General features: G+C 39.6%; 1 long non-coding RNA gene across 1 annotated transcript; it reads left to right on the plus strand.

Annotated features, from left to right (window-relative positions):
- The first annotated feature begins 416 nt into the window (after window positions 1–416).
- On the plus strand, window positions 417–13,847 carry LOC126652921 (uncharacterized). The gene is made up of 5 exons (XR_007632072.1): window positions 417–493; window positions 629–771; window positions 5,496–5,618; window positions 11,320–11,431; window positions 13,641–13,847. It is a non-coding gene; the product is annotated as an uncharacterized LOC126652921 (long non-coding RNA).
- Window positions 13,848–20,189: the final 6,342 nt, after the last annotated feature.

Below are 20,189 nucleotides of genomic sequence, written 5' to 3' on the forward strand. Positions count from 1 at the left end.
ATGCATCTATCACCAGATGGGTACTTATAGTCAGCGGAATTTTCCACTGCATCAGCAAATTCAGCAATTTGCAATTTCTGTATGTCTGACGTGTTTTTATTGGTGAAGATCACTTTCAAATACCAAGATCATGAGACTGATTCCTCAGTTAGTCTCCTCAGCAGTCCAGCGTAATGACAGTAATTAACAGCCTGTGATTAGCAGCCATTCCAGAAAGTCTTTGAATGTTAATTTGCTTCAACTAATCTGCAGTGCTTCTGTGTAATGAGAACTATGCAATAGGTTCATGGTGAAATCAAATTATTTTCCAGCATTTAATCATACAAATGATTCTCAGTTAATCACTTGAACAGTAAACCTCAATGTTCTAATAAGTGACATTTGTTTTTCTGTCATTTGATTTATTATTAATATAGGTCATGATATGGTGTATTGAGTACCATTTCTTCAAAAAAGGTCAAGAACACACTGTGTGGATCTCATCATAACCAAGGTGATCTCATTTTTTCTTTTTGAAGCAAGGTATTTCCAGCCTTTTCTTTATCCTCCAAATTTTGGTTCTTTATCCTCTTGCTTTCCCTGGGATGTCTTTTCATGTAACACCTGAATTGCACTTCCTCTTTTTCAGACTGTAGATTCCCAGGAAAACTAAACCAGTTGCACTTCAGTGCACTTGAAGAGGATTGAAAAGAAGCAAGACAGAATGAGCTCACATTGCCAGTGGACAGCAGAGACAATGAGAAAACCACAGCGGCATTAGGAACTACCCATGTGAGTTGCTACATTCCTTTTTGTGGTTTACATCTTTAAAAATTATCAAATGCATTTGAAAAAAAAAATATTTATTATGTCAGTTAAATCTTGAGGGAAAATGTTTTCTCTCTCCTCTGGCTGTTTAGGCATATACACATTATGAGCAGTGACACTACAGATATGAGGCCCAGATGGGTTGCTTGGTTTCTCCATCTAGAAATCTATACTGACTAGAGCCCCCTGCACCAGCATGGCCCCACTGTGGACCCTGAGGCAATGCACCCCTCTGCAATTCTCTTGTCTAGTTCAATTTGCAACTGGGAGAAAGAAATAAAAGTTGATAATCTGAGAGGGATGTTTGGGAGTTATTTTTTTATTTGCTTTTTAAAATTCAAGTTTTGAATAGGTAGATATCGTCTTTTTCTGGTAACCTCTCTTGAGTCATCTTCTTACTCAGATCTTTTGCATGATAGGAACACAGTTCTTCACTTTGAAGAACTGCAGCAAAATTGAGTCCTGGAGTGAGTATAAAAAACCACACCTTTAGCTTCAGATAAGGCATTCACTAGCCTTAAATACCTTCAGAAATCTTGTGAATTTATTGTAATTTGACTACTGGACTAATTTTTCCCTCTTGGAAACCAGAGCTAAAACCAAAGCATATGGTAACCACACAGTCTCTTTTATCACTCCCAACAGCCTTGGTATTTATTGCACAGGAAACTCCATCTGACACTTTTTGCAGTGTCTGATGCCCTGTTCAGGACAGAAGCAAATGGAGCACACTTACCCGATTCTGCAACCTGGTGCCTGTCAGTAGGGACAGGTTTGTAGCTTTTTTTAGCATCGTTCACCCAACACATTGAAGAGGGGATTTTGAAAGTCAGCATTCCTGTGGATAGGTAGATTGAAGGTGAATGGTTCTAATCTAATTGTAAATGCCCTGTTTTTAAAACACTTCTTGTCAATAAATCTTTCCATTAACAGACATGCTGGCAGCCCACAGCACAGTCAAATCATTTGGAGTCCTGCTCCAGTTGTAATTTCATATTTCCATCATTCAAAGTACAAAAATTTGTAGAAAGTTATACATTGAATTGGCTGATTTAAAAATGTGTTCAGTCTTCAGAAGCTTGTTTCAGTGAAAATATTGAGTATTTCCAAGGCTGTGACATATTTTCACTGTTCTGCTTTTTACATTGAGCTTAACAATTATAAATGGACCTGTTCATAAACCTATCTAGAAACTGAACACAGGGCTGAGGGTGGCAGATCTTGAACCACAATTACATTTTTGCAGCCAAGTTGTTGTGTGGGCTTCAACAACTCATTTTCCAAACATACAGTTTGAAAATAATGCCTCTCCATCTCAAGGATGCATAATTTTGGTTTATAAGTAGTTAACATTTTTAAATATTTGGAATTGCCTGCAAATATGTAAGTACAATCCCTTTTCCCAGTAATTTGCTTCTATCACTATAAAGTCAGCCATGGAACTTGAACTGAGTTCTCTTTCTAACAATTTTTATGTTGAATTTTTGGTTGCTGTCCAATTTTCTTCAAACTGCTGTCAGACATAGGCAGGTAAGCAATATTCTTACCTTTCTGTTACTTTGCTGCCCCACTCGCCAGCCCTGAATCTCCCTCCCTGTCTCTAATTTTGACCCTGTACAGAGGGCTCTGGATATTGAAAACTGGTACCATGTATAGCTTATTAAGCCAAGGTCTAGCTGGCTGGGCCACATTCAGGTGACTCATAGTGAAGTCTAGCTCTTTTTAAAAAAGAAAAACCAGTTTTTGAGGTAGTTTATCCGGTACATTTTTCATTCCTTTCTTATTTTCTTTTATTTCTTCTGTTCAAAATCTTTTTTATTAGAAGCAGCTCCATCCACTTGTAGCAGCCTTCGTCCAATGCTATCATGAGATTCACTAGCAATGTTCTGCAAATGCCAGCCAAAATCTATCTGCCAGAACATCTGCTCAACAGTGCAAACCTGATGTAATTACCAACCATCATCTTTTATCCTCCTGCTGGGGCAACTGCTCCAAAGATGACTTTTTACCCTGAGCTAACAAGATCCAGAAACTTGCTATTATGTACAAATCCTGACACAGAAAACTAGCATGGTTTATACACAGATTCTTGGAGAATCTTTCAGCTACAAGAGGTAACAAAATGCCAAGTAGCATGAGTCCTGTGGAAATATTTAAAATTTTCTGTGTTCTTATTTGCTGCATCTGCTTCATAAACTGTTGTTCCATGGGATTATTTTTAAGGGTTGGCAATAATCATGCAAAAGAATTCTTTTCAAGAAACATATAATAGTGAAAAAGATGTTGCAGATGCTCAAATTTGACTGTAATTAAATTACAACAGGATGTCATTTATATGTGTGTTCTTGAACAGACGATAGATTATTAGGAGATGGATATTCTGTACATATAAATATACTCAATAAAACTACACTGTATTTGCTTGTACGAAAAACACAAATTCACACACTTTATGACACTACTGGCAGATAAATGTTGCAGAAACCTTCGATACATACCTGTCAGCAACTCTTTTGAGACTATGGACTGATACCTTCCTCTCTGGGAATTGTTTCTGACATTGCAAACCTCCAAGGGCTTTCAATTAATTACAACTTTCTCTCCCAAGAAACCTGATAAATAAGTGCTTTCATTTTCCTTGCACCGTATAACTGACTTCCAGAGGAGCCACCTGCCCTGATGGCCAGTTTCATATCCAGAGTCTCTGGCTGGCCTTTCAATAATCAAAAGTATAGTGTGCATCCAGAGTATAAAACTCTGACTAACCGAGCACAGGAAATGTTATAATTACAGGGGCATACATTTCTCAAACAACATTGGCTTCACCTCATTCCTTGAGAAGAGCATGCAATTTTGATTGCACCTGTATAACCTCGTACCTCAGGTGTTTAGGGGAAACCACCACCTGCAGTGTACCAGTCATGCTGTTTAAAAAGGCAGAGAAACCTCGACTGCTGAAAGAAAAACAGAAAGACCCCACCAAACCAATAACATTTGAGGTGCAAATGCAACATGTACAGGATGTGGTTTCCATTGCACTTCTAAGTAAATACATTTACAAACCATAGCTAAACTTCTGGCAGAGCATCATGTCAGCACTGCCTGCCTGTCTAAAAATATGTGCCTGTGGGAATCAAGAAAAGAGCTCCTTGTTCAGCAACTTCTCTGCTTCTGTACTCTTATGGGTTCCAGGCCTGTATTCTGGTTCCTAGAGATTTAAATCATCCCTTAGATCCTTGGTGGGATGATTTCTGCATAGCTGCAGCAGATAGGGCTGTGCTAAAATGGGCTATTTGCAAAGTCAGATTTAACAGTGTCCCAGACAATGTGTGGATTCCTTCTTGGAGGTAGCACAGGCATCTGAATATTGGTACCAAGGGGCATTGTTTGTGATAGAAATTTATTTCCATGCAGAATGGTGAGTTTTGCACCCACTGCATATAGCACTCTGCTATATTCTGATCTTGAGTTACTCTTAATCAACCCATTCTCAGCACTGAGGTCCACAGGACTACACTGTGCTGCACCAGCAAAGAACTTCTGTCAGCACTGATGACTTAATTAAATACTTCTAAGACATCTGCAGTGGCACCTTTCCACCTCTTCATGCACTTGCCCCAGAGTTTTTGTTATACTTGTTGATATTTTTATTTCTCTGGATAGCCTTCCTATTGCTGCCTGTCTGCACTTTATCATGTGAGGAAAGAAGCAATTGCAGTGACAGAACTAGACCTTGTTATGCCATGAGTAATATTACACACAGTCCAGCACTTCTGGAGGGAATCTTGAATGCTGGTGCTTTATATACATGATAAACAAGGGGAATTTGGTTTGTATTTGAGATAATTTATGGTATAGGCTGCTTCATGTGTAGCTGCTGCTGTGCTGTTCTTTCATGCCAAGATTCATTACACATAATGGGTTGGCTAACATCTCTGGGACTTCTTAGAAGGTGTGTTAAAGAGCCCTAAAAGAACAGTATGCAGATTATAGCTTCCCATGTTTTTCGTAAATGTTTTAGACGTTAGAAACGTGTCATTAGAATTTTTCAAAAGGAACAGAAGGAAAGCATAATAATAAGTATTTTCTTCTTCCTACTCATTTTTGGGGTAATGAATTTTCTGCTTATTGAAGCATATTTTGCCTGTTTTTCTTTCCCTGTTGATTAACAAAGAAGTAGAGCAGTTATCATAGTGCTCAGTAAAAGCAATGTTGAGTAGCACTGAATATATATTCCATATAAACCTGCCTCCCTAATATTTTGGGTTGTGGTTGTGAAGAAAGAATGTAAAAGGGAGATAAAAGCCTATCGGATTAGAATGGTGTGCATCTAAATCCATGTAGCAATTCTTTTGCAGAGGGATAAATAAGGGAGAAGGGTAAACTGGGAGAGTCAGGCTGTAGGTACCAGTACACTAGACAACAGTCAGTCCAGTTACAAAAAGTAAGCTGAATTCTCAACTACTGTCCAGCTACAGGTCTAATGTACATTGCTGGTGAGTCTTGCCTCGAAAGCAGTTCTTAATATTTCTATGCATAGCACACTTGGAGGCTCACTAGTGTAAAATTTTGACCTCTGAGTCACAAAAATAACACCACTGGAACCCATGGTGTTGCTCTGGAGTGTTATTATGCCAGTGGAAAGTACGTGTGGCAGCTAGCAATAATTCTTGCCTCTTCCCCTGCAGGGAACTGGCTACGCTATCCTGAAGGGATCTGACACAAAGTTCTGTGAAAGCGATGGAAGAACAGAGAACTGGAGAAGAGGCTGCAAGCTGCTGTGGTTCCTTCTGTCTGCGTGGGGCCCCACTGTGAGTAAGGAGAGTCTTTTGAGGTTGGACACACACGAGGTCATGGGTGAGTGGTGACACAGGGAAAGCAGGGACACATAAGGATAGCAGGAAGCTGATAGACGGACAAGAAGTCTGCATCTCCTCTGCTTCATTCAGTGACGAGAATGCCACTGAGTCTAGTCTATTTCACTGCTCTGCTGGCCCTCATGCAGCTTCCAAATCCCAGTTGTGTTTGGGTGAATCTTTTTTGTCTATGATCAACTGAACTCATTGTGGATGCAACACCATTGTTATTAATCACTCTGGTATTCCCAGCTCCCTGGATTTTGTTTGGGTTTAGAGTTAGTGGTTCTTAATTTTTAGAGTGAGCCTGTGAACCTCCATTTCTAATATGAGATTCACTATTTATACTTTATTTAAAATACAGGGCTTGTTACCATAGTGCTTTTAACATACTAATATACACATAAAATTTTTATGATGCACTCCCTTCCTGAGAGAAGTCTCAGGAATATAACAATTTTTCTGGGGGAAAAAAAAAGAAGCATATAACAACCCTTCTTAGCTTTAATTTTGAGTCCACAAAAGTCTCTTGCTATGTGTGATTGATCTCAGTGAAAACAAAATAAACTTCCAAGAGCAAAGCATCAGAGCATTTTAAAAATCACCTTATTTCTGTGCTGGCTTCAGCACACTGCTGGTTTGGTGCCTGGGAGCCCACGGAACAATGCTGCTGATGGCTGGAGCTGAAGTCATCCTGGCTACTTCCCTGCACTGTCACCCAAGTACATTTCTGGAGGCAAACTGCTGCCTTAGTCATCTCAGGCGAGTCTAGTGCTCTCCCCACACATAATTTTTCCCTTTCTTTCAGTTTCCCATCCAAGAGGTGTTGCCACAGATCAGGTGAAGTCGCAGCCCAGCAGCCTTAGCCCCAGCAGCAGGAGGCACAGAAATGCTGCACTGCTGCACAGCAGGAGCACCAGGCAATGGAGACCCCCTTGGCTGGGACTCTGCAACGGAGTGGGGGAGATGCCCAGGCTGTCCTTAAAGCACTGCTGCCCTTTTCTGCTCATGGTGGTTTTAGGCAGCAGGAGGAGTGATGGTGATAAGGTGCTTCCTTTCTGTTGACCCTTCTGGTACAGTGCATCTGTTGGCACAAAGCCCTTTCCCTGAGGATATTATCAGTGTACTGTGATTCCAGATGGATGTCACCTTCAGGGTGTTCTGTGTTACCTGTGATGTTCTTTGCATCTGTGGCAAACAAAATGCTGCACCTCTTAGAGAGACTTTGTGTTCTCTGGTCATTTTTCTTCCTGCTTTACCAGGAAAAAGGCGGTGTGTAACACTTGAACAAACACAGAAAGTCTGAATGTACAGCTATCAGGTCTTCATCACGTACTTATCTCTGGTCGGTGAAAAGAAGCGGAACCTTTATTGAAAATTAGTCAAACTGAACCAGGTCCTTTCTCAACAGCTAATCAAACTCTTTGGAACATTGATATGTTTCAGACAATTCTTCAGTGCTTACTTAATCATCCTTTTCATCTGCTTTGACAATATATTATAATAAAAATCCTAAATATTAATCTTACTGTTTTCATCTGGAAGAGTAAACAGCATGGGAAAGATACACACAGTGTATTTCCATGTGCCTGAAATCAGGAATAACTGTAAGTCTAACATCAAGTTCTACTCTTACAAGATTTCCAGAGCAAAGTTATTTAGATACAATTTAGTAGCAATTACAAATTTTTATTAACAAAACTAGGTCAGCTGCAATGTATAAGATTTGTTTTTTACTAAAATAAAAAAAGGTACAGTTCAAAATTAGTTATGCATCCTTATAAATATGTGTGAGCAAACACACTTAAAATCTATACACAAATTAGATTTATAGAGTAAAATTCAATACTATTTTACAAAGCTATAAAAATACTTGTAGATTGTCATGAAAAACATCAATATATTTTAGTTTTAATAATGACAGTGTTTAATAAATAAGATCCAATTATCAGCATCATGGATAATACAACATAAAATCTTTTTTCACACATCTGTGCATTTCATCTTTATTTTTAGCAGTCTTCTCAATTTGCTTTTACTGTTTCTCCAGTTTATTTAGTTAATTTTTTTTTTACAATAGACCTTGGGTAATTGTTTTACTCTTTTTCCTTTGAATTTCAGGATGAGTAGTTTCATGCAGAAAGGTTACTTATTTTTGTGAGCCAGTCTGGCAGAGAAATGGGTGTTGCTTGTTTCAGTGATTTTTGCAAACAGTATGACATAATTATTATTATTACTCCTTTTTGAAAAAGAATCTTGCAATCTACTGTCCTTGAAAGCTGTTTTCTTCATATTTTCCTGTAATTACTCTGGAAATGCAATCAACGTAAACAGATATAAAATAACATCGTTTATTTTGTTGGATTCTCTCTTGCTTATACTAGACTGTATACCTACTACTTAACATCAAATGATGACACAGCTCTTAAAGGAAGAACTTATTTTTTAAAGATGAGGTTGTCTTTTCCTCCAGGTTTCATGGGGTACAACTGCCCTAGGATGGATATCACTGATTCTATTTACCTAGATCTTTCAAGATCTTCAGATTAGCACAGAAGAATTATTCCCCTTAGCTACAACCACCACCTTTGAAGAAACTCCCCATTTCCATTCCTTCTCCTCTGAGCTTTGAAGAGGAGCTCACGATTTAACATTGGCCAGACATCTGTACATGCTTATCAAAGTACAAAATATTTGGAGTGAATGTTGCAGTGGGGGATTGGTAGCTTTAAAAACATTACTGGAGCTGAAGCAGGAGGTGTTTGTTACTGACCATTTACCCATGCACTGCAGGACCACTCCTGACCCTCTCTAGGGGACAGAAGTTCCATTTGTGGCAGTCGGAGCAGTGCCTGTTGTAAGTGAGGATCAGCCTCCTCAAATTTTTTTCCTTCTTGCCTTGATGCTGTATTTGAGAGCACGCATTAAATCTTGTATTGTCTCACTCAGCTGGTGCCACTCTGCCTCCCCACAGCCAGAAGGACAAGCGGACAGGTCTTTTTCTGCTTTATTAAGAGATTTGAAGGTCAGAGCATCAAAATGGTAATTTCAATCAGAGCCAGTCTGGTTGCTCAGCAGACTAAAGGAGCTGCTGTAGGTGGTAGATCTTAATGCATTCAGAGGCTGTGATCTAATTCTGAGCACTGCTTGTTGGGTCAGATCTGGTTGAGTCAAACTGCGATGCATCAGCCCATCAGATCGTTCCTGAGAGGTTTGCCTCCCACCTAGGTGGCAGTAAATAAAATACAAAGAAGGAGGGAATTGGAGACCTTGCCTTGCTGAACAAGCACAAATTTCTGCATTAAGGATTAGCACTTAGAAAATAATCCACTCTTGCCTTTAGTGTAATCTCAGCAGACATACTAAATTCAGCGTTGAAGCCTTTGCAGGTACTGTCAAGTAACAGACATAGGCACTCCTTGCAAATGGATGGGAGTAGAAAGCAGGGACTAGAAGAAAGAGAATAGATTAATTTCATATCGTCTCTCAATTAATCCTTGTACCAAATAGCATGATGTGGACTACAAGAGGAGACTGTTAGGAATTCACGATTTTATCTAAAAAGGAGAGAGGGATTGCAATGGCTTGATTTCATGTGTAAACATAACACTTTATTCTGACAGTATAATAACTAATGAGGATTTGTAGGCACTTGAAGGAATAGCAGTATATTTTAAACAAATATACACGAGTTTTTAGAACCTTACTTACAGCCCTCCCCTGATGCACAGACCTGTGCCCAGCTCCAGCACACTAACAATAGCAGAAACAACAATTATATAGCAACTGTGAATAACATTTTTCAAGACACCGTGGGTACAGTATTAGGAGGAAAAAAAAACCAAGCAAACAAATTAGCAAAATGAAAGTATAGCACAGCACTTAATCACATAGTTGTCTCATTTAAATCAGTGGGTTGACTCATTTTTGTATAATTATGCATGTTTTTAAGATATGCTTGGTATGTCACAAGACTGTGTAATCTTATAATTGCAGCTATCCATTTCCCTTATGTTTGCCCTACCTTTGGAGAAAGTAATGCTCTTTTGTTACTGGTCATGGGTAGCTGACACAGGAGGTGTAGGCTTGCAGCAAGAGCTGGTAAACACTGCAGTACGTGCACAGCCACAAAGTGTTAGTTAAAAAATAACTAATTATTGCTGAAAAGATGGTAAATTACAGACATTGCTTGACTCCAATGATACTACAGCAACCTGGCAGTAGACAACGAAGGTGGCAGGGTAAATGGCTTCTGCCACCTTCATTGTACGCAGCAAAAGTGGAAACCAGTGGAAACAAGAGCAGGTAGATGTAATTACAAGTGGGGAGCTCTGGCGAAGATGGAGTGCAGGTGGTAGGAGAACAGTAGTAAAATGATGTGTTTTATGTTACTGGTGTCCTGTCTTTTATTTACTTTAGTCTGCTGGCAGGATGTTTGTCTGTAAACATTGCCACAAAACACTTAAACAGGAATAAAGGTAACTTTTATTGAAGGAATTTAAAAGTAGTCTCTGGAAAACATGCAAGAAACACCACGTGGACTCCACGTCTTCTTCAAAGTAGAGCGAACACAGCGGGGATCTCCTACTGTCACCAAAACCAAATCCAAACTGCACCTTTTAATATTTATATAATTGAAAGTACAAATCCAGTTTGCTGCTGTAAAGTGCTAAAGTTTCATGACAGCAAAAGACATCTTTTCAAACTTGTAATAACACCAAATTAATCCCTTAGTTTTGGCATAAATCAGCAACATCAGGACAAGAGTGCTTACCACGTATTGCAAAATATAAATTTCCATTCTTTAGACTAATTAGAGAGGCAGCCAGTAGCACCACTATGGTTCTGTCAGCATTTCCACAATAAACCCCCCTTTCCAGGGCTTTATAACGTGGCTGTAAAAAATTAGCTTCAGGCTGAAGCTTGGCATACCATGGTTTGCTCCAGCAGCAAATCAAGCTGTGCATGTGGTTATGTGTGTGGTTTGTTGATTGTTTCCTAAATACACATTTTTTATTAAAATTAGTTTTGCCACTTCTTGGAAGACAATAATAAAATAAATGAATTTTTAAATTAACATAGTTACATTCTTTGGCAGGCTCTTGAAGCAAGTTGTTAAAAGTATTGAGGTTTGAAGTGTGAAGCATAAAGCCTTGTGATGCTTTTTTGTTTGAAATTAAATCATTTCAAGGGAAGTTTGAAGACAGGTTATTGCATTTGCATGATGAACTTATTTCACAGGGTGTGATCCTGACTCCAAGAAAGACACCAAGCAGCACTGATGGGAAAATGCTCAAAAAAGGAGCTCACGTGAGGGCACGTAGCCCCCAAAGCCCTTGGAACAGCTGTGCCAAAGGGAGGATCAGTGTCCCCTGGGCTGCAGAAGTCTCCAGGCCACTAAATGCTCAAGTGGAGCCCTTCTCCACTTTGCCCGTAGCAGTGGCAATGTCAGCCTTTCCCAGGCTTGTGTCACAGATCGGATTGAGTCATCTCTTACAGTTTTTGGAAACAAAACCACTGTTTATTGAATTTACATATTATGGATGACCTCGGTGCATTATTGCTTCAGAAGTGTTCACGTAACAAATTATATCCACCAATTTTGCACTGAGCTAACAGGCATAAATAATCTTGACTGCAAATGTTTCTGTTTCAGCTTCACTGTGCTCTGTAGAAATGTTCAAGGAGTCAGGACACTACCAAGCACCTGGAAACACTGCAGTACAGAGAGAGAAGTAGAAGTATTTGAAAGCAAATCAGAAAGACTGGTAAGACTGACCTATTTTTTTTTTTTTTTCAATGAGTTTTCCTCACTTTAATGCATTTAGATTTTGTTGCATGTTTTGGGATTTTTTCAGCATTTTAAAAAGTGAACAATAGTTGATGATTTAAAAGAAGATAGGTAAAACATGCAAGCCTTGGAAGCTAAATTTGCTTCTTCCAAGAAAGAAAATAAGAGAAATACTCTAAAAACACATAGAAGATGGAGAATATCATCAATATGCACTAACATGCTCTCCAAATCATTCTTCAATATAAGTGTCACAAAGAAAACTAACAATCCACATCCAGTATTCTTCAATCAATGAACAGTTGAAGATGAAAATTAATAATATAGAGTAGAATAACCAATTATAAACCAATTCAAAAGTCTATTCATCATAGATTCATTTTTGCAAAGGGTGGATGAGACTTGAAAGGGAGAGAAAGCAAGTGAGTAAGCAGCACTGAGCCGACTCCCCAGCTTCCCAAGCACAGAGCTTTATCACTCCCCAAAAACAGAGTTTATGGCTGATGAACAATAAAATATTTGGGGTGGGCCATCTCCCCAAGTAAAAGGAGTCAGCTAAGAGAGCTGCCTCTCACACAGAGGTAGGCTCAGGCTCTCCTTCAATCAACAGAATTTGGTTCCAGCTTTAATTTTCTCCCAGAGTAGCTGCCAGGATATCCTTGAACACATAAACCCAATTAAGCCAAGCTAAACTGATCATTAGGCTTTCAAGTACGTGTCTGCTGATATTTTATAAGGCTATAGTCTGCTTAAAGTTTCACCTCCTGCAGCCACTCATGGTTGACCCTGGGAGTCCACTGAAACAACAAACAGAGGCTCCTAAATTTCTGGGAGAGTCTTTGAGTGTCTCACAATTAGAGAGGCTGCTGAGACCACTGTGGCTCACATGAGAATTGCTCCAAATTTCTTTTTACTCTTTCGACCTGCTGAGGTAGCACCCACTCGGAACAGCTGGTATGACTTTGGCCTGTGGGCAACCTAAGAGTGTGCAATGCACGTGGCACCATTTGTCACCTTGAAAACTGGTTTAAATTTTCTGATTTATTTTCCCATTACAAAAAAATGATAATGCTCTGGCTGTGACTGTGCAGTTTTTGTTCAGCAAGCACTAGTACTCAGTGGAAAGCAAACAAAATCTAGTGTTTAGTGTCTCCCTTCAGCTCCCCACCCCAGTCCCAGCCTAAATAGAAAACTCACCTTTACACAAACACCTCTAGTTCTGCAGAATTACATGCTGGCCCAGAACCAATAAAACCCCATAAGCTGAATTTTTGGAATGGAGAGGGTATGCATTGCTTCCTGAGCCTGCTGCTTTCCACTGACCCTACACAGCCAGGTTTGTGACTGTGTTGTCAGAAGCCAGTTTCACTTGCCGAGGCTAAGAAATCACCATCAGTTCTGCTCATCTGAGCTTTGTTTTCTGGTGAGGTTAGTTCATACTTAAATACAATGCAGGGCTAGGTAAGCAGACACATCAAAGAACACCTAGAGAGATTTTATAGACAGCCAAACAAGGCCACAACTAGTCTCTGTCCATCCTCATGTCCACTTTTTTCTGTCTTATTAGAGAGCTTCTGGGCATGAAGACATTCTCCCTCTTTAAATGCTCTATGTGTTTCTTCATGCTTTAGTAGGTCTTCTATGATAGTAAGTATCTCATGTACAGTTTTGTTTCAAGAGGTGTTTGCTGTCTTTGATTTTCTTCTGGCAATACTCAATAGCCTGCAGGCTCAAGTCCAAAATCTGGGAGTCAAGTCCTAGGACTCAAGTCTTAAATTTGAGGTCATGCTGACTAAAGTACATGACTAACCAAATGAAGTCAAAAACGTGTGGCCCCTTGCTTCATGGTGGAATGCTGGAAAATTAAAAGAAAGAAATGTAAAAAATTATTAGCACATCCCACTTGAAAAAACAAAACAACACCTAAAAATGATTTTTACATGCAAAAATTAATGTATTATAGTAGAGGAAGAAAATTTACAAATATCTTTTGTGGATCTGTAAGATTTTCAGTCCATCAGTATCCACGTTTATTGTGCTGTGATTGCCTAGGACTGTATGGCCTCTATAGCTTCATCTGCTGAATAAGCACTTCCCAATATTTAAAGATATCCTTTACCTATTTGGAATCCTTTTGCTTGTTCTATTTTTTTCCTGAAAGACACTGACTCCTTTTTCTCCTGCAGTTTTGATTTCTGTATTTCTACAAGAATCTCCTCTATGATCTCTGCAACACTGCACAGAACCCAACTGAATAGGGACTGAAGATTTGCTGCTAGTGACTTTGCTGAGATCACAGGAGGGTAAAGGAGGACAAAAATCAAGATAGACCTTGGCTGCACAATGCTGGCTGCTAAAGGAAATACATACAGAGGACTGAAATTGGAGGTGGTGTAACAGGTAAGTCAGGGCAAGTACCTGTATCATAAACTAGTCTGAGTTAAATGATCAAAACTAAAGATGAAAAGGGGAATACAGCAAATGATAGCACAGAATATATTCTTATTGCATTTCGGCTTTCAATTGTCAGTAAATGTGTACCTTGGGTTGAACCTGACCCAACACTGCATGGTTACATCATGACTTCTGTCACTGCCTGTGACTGGTCTTGCAGTAAGGCCAGAGCTGAAAAAACAGGAAGGGAGAGTGGTAGTTTTAAAATGTATATATTTGTATTTCAAAAAATCTCGTAATATTCGTCATCAAAATCTAATAATTTAAAACCAACCAGTAAATGTGGTGGATATATGCATATATTTGTAAGGAATATGAATGTAATTAATACTGCCTACAGTGCTACACTTAGGTATTACTTCCTTGGGAAATTCTAAACTGAAGCCGACTTGGTGGCTTGTACCGTTCTGACTGCCAACAAGAAAGAGCAGAAAACATCCCATCACAGAATTGGCACTTACTGCCTTTGCCAAAAGCTTGCATGATTGCTCTGTACCAGTTGTGTCGTCCGAAAGGTCCACAAGTTTTCCTCATCAGTTTGTGTCCTCCAAACCCTCCCAGGTCATGCTGGCATGGAATAGAGTGACTTTGGGGAATTCAGAATGTTGTGCTAGTGGTGAATTTGGCCCTTTGCAAAAGAGAGTGATATCCCTGTGATGGTTTTAGCCTAGGCCTTCCTGGTAACCAGCTTGTAACCAAGGAAGTGGCCATGTACCCAGTATTCCATACAATTTTTACGTAAACCAGGGTATAAATAAGTTGGAGATTAGAGACCTCCTCTCTTCTCTTCCAGTGAGGTCCAGGAGCAGTGGGTCCTTGAGTTGGTCTTGCTTATCTGGAGGTTGAGGCTTGCAGTGACCGCTGGTCTACCACGTGGGAGATTTGGAGAGTGCCGGTAGTGTCTGGTGATCTTGTTTTTCTGAGGGACGTGGTAAGATTTTGTTTTGCTAGTTCTTTATTTTGCTAGTTCTTGGGTTTGATTGTGCATATCTATTCTGGTTTTGTCCCTTTTTGTCCCTTTTCCCCCTTTCCCTTGGGGGGGTGTTTGGAATCCCTTCGCTGTGTACATAGTATTTTAATTGTATATAACTGTAATATACGTAAAAATATCTATTTTTATATAATTAGATTGATTTCAGGTTCCTCAATTTTTACAGTTTTTTTCTTTGCCCTAAAGGAAGAAGGGAGGGAGAAGGGATTGTTACTGTGAGTTTGGGCATTTAGCAGGGAACCACGTCCAAACCATCACAACCCCACTTTTCCCTCTCTATCTCTCTCCAGCAGGAAATTTTCATTTCCAATCCAATAACTCATACAAGTCTCTTCATCTTTTTGTCTGACGCTCTCAGTCTCACAACGAAGAACAAAAGCTAAATCCTACAAAACAACATAAGGGAGATGCCAGTTATGATTAGGCTAAAATTAACACAGTCTCCTATTGTATGTTAATGCTTTATGTACATCATGCATTCAGCTAAAGGGATAGATAGAGGAATAGTCTGGGTAAGGGGAGAAAATTAAGTTTATAGCAAAGACTGTGTTTCCCCCAATCCAAAGCATTTAAAGACTAGCAATTGCTTCATTCTTTTATTCTAAAAGAGTTTCCCTCCCAACTCTGTCAAACAACTTTCTGCTAGCCCTGCCTCTAGTTTTAGTTATCAACTTGCTTTTGCTATGCTGTTCATAAGAAAAGAAATCAAGCAGACATGAATGGAAAATAGAGTTGGATAAGTATCTGGCAGTTTCATGAGAAGCATATCCTAGAGAGCAGCAATAATCTAGATAAGGTTCAGCTTTCCTTTGTGCTTGATTTAAGGACAGTTGTTTGGCAGCTCCACACTTCCCATGTATACTTTGCAGTTTATGCATGAACGTAGATTTCCTCCCCGAATATCATCCCATAAAGAAACAAATAAAGATGGAAAAAGTTTGGGAAGATATTTGTAAGTTATAAAAATTATATGCATCCATAGTGACATATTTTATATAAGGATTTTTGAAGCAGCCTTTTTGCTCTCATGTGGAAGAAATGCAAATTTTTTTTTTTTTTGTGGCTAGTAACTGTACAGACAGGTATACTGGAATGGGGAGGGACAAACAATTCTAAAGATGACAGATCTGTACAGAGAGCTGTTAGTATGCCAGATCTTATTACAGAGCTGTGGGAGGCCTTGTACACTACGTACCAGCTCTATGGGGACCTCCATATTTAAAAGGATGAAAAAAATGTGATTTGAAAAACCCCTCATGGGCAGCCTTCAAAGGCACAGACAGGTTCTGACTGGATTAACATTTATTGACTGTTTAAGCCTGCTTTTTTGCTTCAGGACAGAGATACACGAGTTTAATTGCAGAGGCTGTTCTGCCAACTGATCACCAGAGTGGCAACCAAAGCTTTACTAATCGGTCCTTCATTAAAGAAAAGTCTCTATTACAAAATAAATTAAGCATGCTCTGATCCCAACCTACAGGTCCAATGGCATTACAGCAAAGTTTAGGCTGTTAGAGCACTGAAAAACTTATTAAGGTTTAGCGCTGATATAGCACTTTTGTATTGATTTTACAATACACAGGTATTATGATTTATGGAGTGCTAGTGTCACTCTAACAAGCTGAAGGACACACAATATCATCTCCAACATCATTAAAATTCAGAAGCCTCTAGAACTAACTCATCAACCACTGTGCATTGTCACAGGCTATAGAGCTGTATTCTAGTTGGAAAATGCCCTGAGCTTCCCGGGCAGTTGTCTTCCGGAATAATTTAATTAAAAAAAAAAAAAAAAAAAAAAAAAAAAAAAAAAAAAAAAAAAAGGAGGGGTGAGGAAGTGGGGAGAGAATTCAAACCCTGCGTGTGTTTTAAAAACTGACTATGACTGTCTAGTTCCTGTAATCGCATGACACTATTCTTTACCATCGCCTGTACCGAACTGGGTTGTTCTGACTCCTGCTGCCAGCACTACCGCTCCGGAGAGCGCCAGGGCTACTGGAGATGGCTGGCTAATCACAATCCAAAGGGAACACCCTCGGTGACAGCCGTGCGCTGTTCTGCCTCGTTCAGTGTCCCGACTGTTTCATTTTGCCGAAGTTTGGGTCCGCACCGTACCCCAGCCCTCCTGCCCGGGCGGCCGCTTTCGCCCTTTGCACAGAAAGGAAAGCCGAGCCCCGGCGGTGCCGCACGGCGCTCCCTCCCTCCCGAGGCCGGCCAGGCCCGGCCCGGCCCCGCCGGGCGGTTCCGCGGTGCGCTGGGGACCCCTGTCGGCCGCCGGCCGCAAGGGCGGGCCGGGCCGCGGGCGGGGAGAGACCGAGCCGTGATCCGCGCCAACACCGCCCGGAGCTGCCGGGCCCCTCCCGACACGCGTTCCTTTCGGCTCAGGTGCGTGCCTGCCATCCCATTCGAGCCCCTGCTCCTGGACCCCCGTTCTGTGCTGGTAACGCCAAGCTGGTGTTTAACAACTGGTGGGGGAGCACGCTGAGTAGGGACATGGCTTTGCATTCCTTCTGTTGCACTCCAAGCTCAGGAAGTTCTCTTCCCGGAATCTTATAACAGGGGTGACAAGAATACCTATAGCATTGGAGTTTGTCTGGGCTAGCTAGAGGAATTTGTCTTGGCAAAATCCTGGTTTGCTATCCCACACTGCACTAAGTTGTCATAGTTTGTGATTATGGCAATAGGAATCCTTGATCCTAGTTCTCTTCTGTGTTACTATTCACACACCAATGGCATTTACACCAACACTGCGAAATCATTAAAAAGGGGACTGAGGAACAACAGTACAAACCACCGGAGTACCAAACCCATTTGTTTTTAATGAGGCAATGCATGATGCCAGGTATCATATTCTAAGCATTTCTATTCTTTTACTTGGTGATCACTGGTAGCTGTTGTCTCATACCTCAATTGATGAACAGTGTTATATCATTATTACATTTGTGATGTGAATATAATCAAGTATAGAAACATGCATTCTACTGCCACTCTTTTGTGTGCACAGCTCCCCTTACAAGCTGTGTGAATGTTTCATGTGAAAGGACTTCAAAGTTGGGTGGTTGGGTAGCTAAGCTTATTAGAAAAAAGCCTTTTCTGAGGTATTTCAAAGTGTCCTAAAAATTGGCAAAGCCTTAAGATGTAGCTCATATTTCTGTTTGGCATATATGTATTCATTTTTTCTCCCCAGTTGTGAAATATCTAAATGTTTTTAGCTTTGAGTATTCTTGAAAATGCCATTTAAAGTTATAAAATACTTCCTAAATTATTTTTCTCATTAACGTTAGACTGTGGCTTATTGATTACTTTTACCTTAAATTACCCCTAAATCTTTTCAGATTTACCTCTTACACTGATGTAAGTCTTAGTTCAACCGGGAAAGTCTTCCGATCTCAAACTGCAGAAGTACCATCAGCATAAACAAGATCAGGAGCAGTCAATAATATGTGAGTAATGCATGTAAATGACTGAATGAAAACCCCCACAAAAGTCCAAATCAGCATTTCTCTCTTCTGAGAATTGCAGTACCCTCCTTTTTCGGATCTCTTACAAATCTACTAACACTCAAGCAGTCCTGCAAAATGCTTCTCCAGTGCATATAGATAAGTAACAGCTAAAAGAATAAATTAGGTCTTCTCTAAAATGATTGTAGTATATGTATAAAAGATTAGATGTTTTCCAGACCAGTGTAAATAAGTCAATGGCTTATTAGAGTGGTAGAAGTTGTTTATATTTTTGTTGCTTATGTTTTTAATGGTATATCATTTCTAAGGAAGGAGGAAAAGGCTTTTCTTTCCAGTATAGCCAAAGACACCTGATTGCAAAATTCAATCAGTCCTAAAATTAAAATTAGGAGGCTGGATCAGCATGAAAGCAATTGTGCTGTAAGTCAGCGTTAAGATGTTATTGATAGAAAAGCTAATGCAATACGTTTTCTTCTGTCACACGTTTCTGGCCCAAAGCAATTTGCCAACTAGCTAACCACCTCAGCATAAACACCGGGGAGCCCCGCTGGGTCCTGGAAATCCCGCTTGTCTGCAAGTGCACAATATACAAGGCAAATCTCCATAAAGCTCAGTGCCACAGTTGAATACAAACACTCCTCAGGTCCTGCTGTGACTTGGCATACCCCACTGGCCAGCTGGAAACTGAGAGGAAAGGAGCTGCTGCCAATAACGGGTTACAAGGGGTTGTTGGTGCAAAGTTTCCTGGAAACAGGCAGCGACTGATGTTATTATTTTGTTGGAGGATACTGATGCGGTATATAAGATACATACAATGATACATGGTTGCATTTGATATATATTTGACAGGATATACAGTATAACAGCACATTTTTTATACGATCCATGTGTTTCTGCTAGGAATTAAACCCTGACAAAACCAAACAGAATTTGTCCCAACCTTACATTTTACCTAATATAATTCTGGATATCAGATATTGCCCTAAATATAATTTCATTATGTATATCAAAAAGATTTAGTATGCTAAGGGTCATGAATATGTATCTAACACCTTTGCAGCTGCATCTTACTGTAGATAGATTGCATACAGTCAGTCTTTAATTTTTTTTTTTACTTGGAACTACAAGCAATGAATTGCTACCGGCGATCATTAAAAAAAGGTTGCTCTTTTTATGTAGCTTGGATATATAAAATGCTACTTATCTGCATTCCAGTGTAAAGAATGCTTCAAAGACAATTCAAAGATATAAATGAAACCGCTAAACTAGCGATTGGCATACTCTATCATCATTAGTCTAACGTAATATAATCTTTAATGTAAAGAAGCTACATTTTCTAACCCTGAATAAAAGCCCAGCATTCTCTATGTGTTATAATAAATTAATGCAATAAAAACAGGTACACTTATCCTCTAAAGAAGCTTATTAAGCAGACTGCTAGTGCTGCAAAATTCAACATACAGTAAACAATACTTTTTTTGTTAGAATAATGACTTACAGTTTATTCTTTTATACTGTCTAGCACTTGGGGAACATATCCATTTACCAAAATAATACCAAATTAGTACTGCAAATATTGAAATCAGACCTTTCAGACTAACCAGTGGCCTAATTTTCTCTTCAATCTGCTCTTAATCTCAATTCATCAATAACACTGCCTTATTATAGGACTTTGACAGTGAGCTAGAGCTTTTGATAAATTATACATCTCAAGCCAGATTTAAAATTTGAAGCTCAAGTGCTAATTATCTGTACAGGCCTAGTTAATAACGAGATTTCTTGTTAAGTATCTGATCACAGCATGGGCATCATTTGTCAAGAACCTCAAG

Source organism: Myiozetetes cayanensis, unplaced genomic scaffold, assembly GCF_022539395.1.
Source record: "Myiozetetes cayanensis isolate MyiCay16 unplaced genomic scaffold, myiCay2020 scf9, whole genome shotgun sequence".
Classification (NCBI taxonomy): Eukaryota; Metazoa; Chordata; class Aves; order Passeriformes; family Tyrannidae; genus Myiozetetes; species Myiozetetes cayanensis.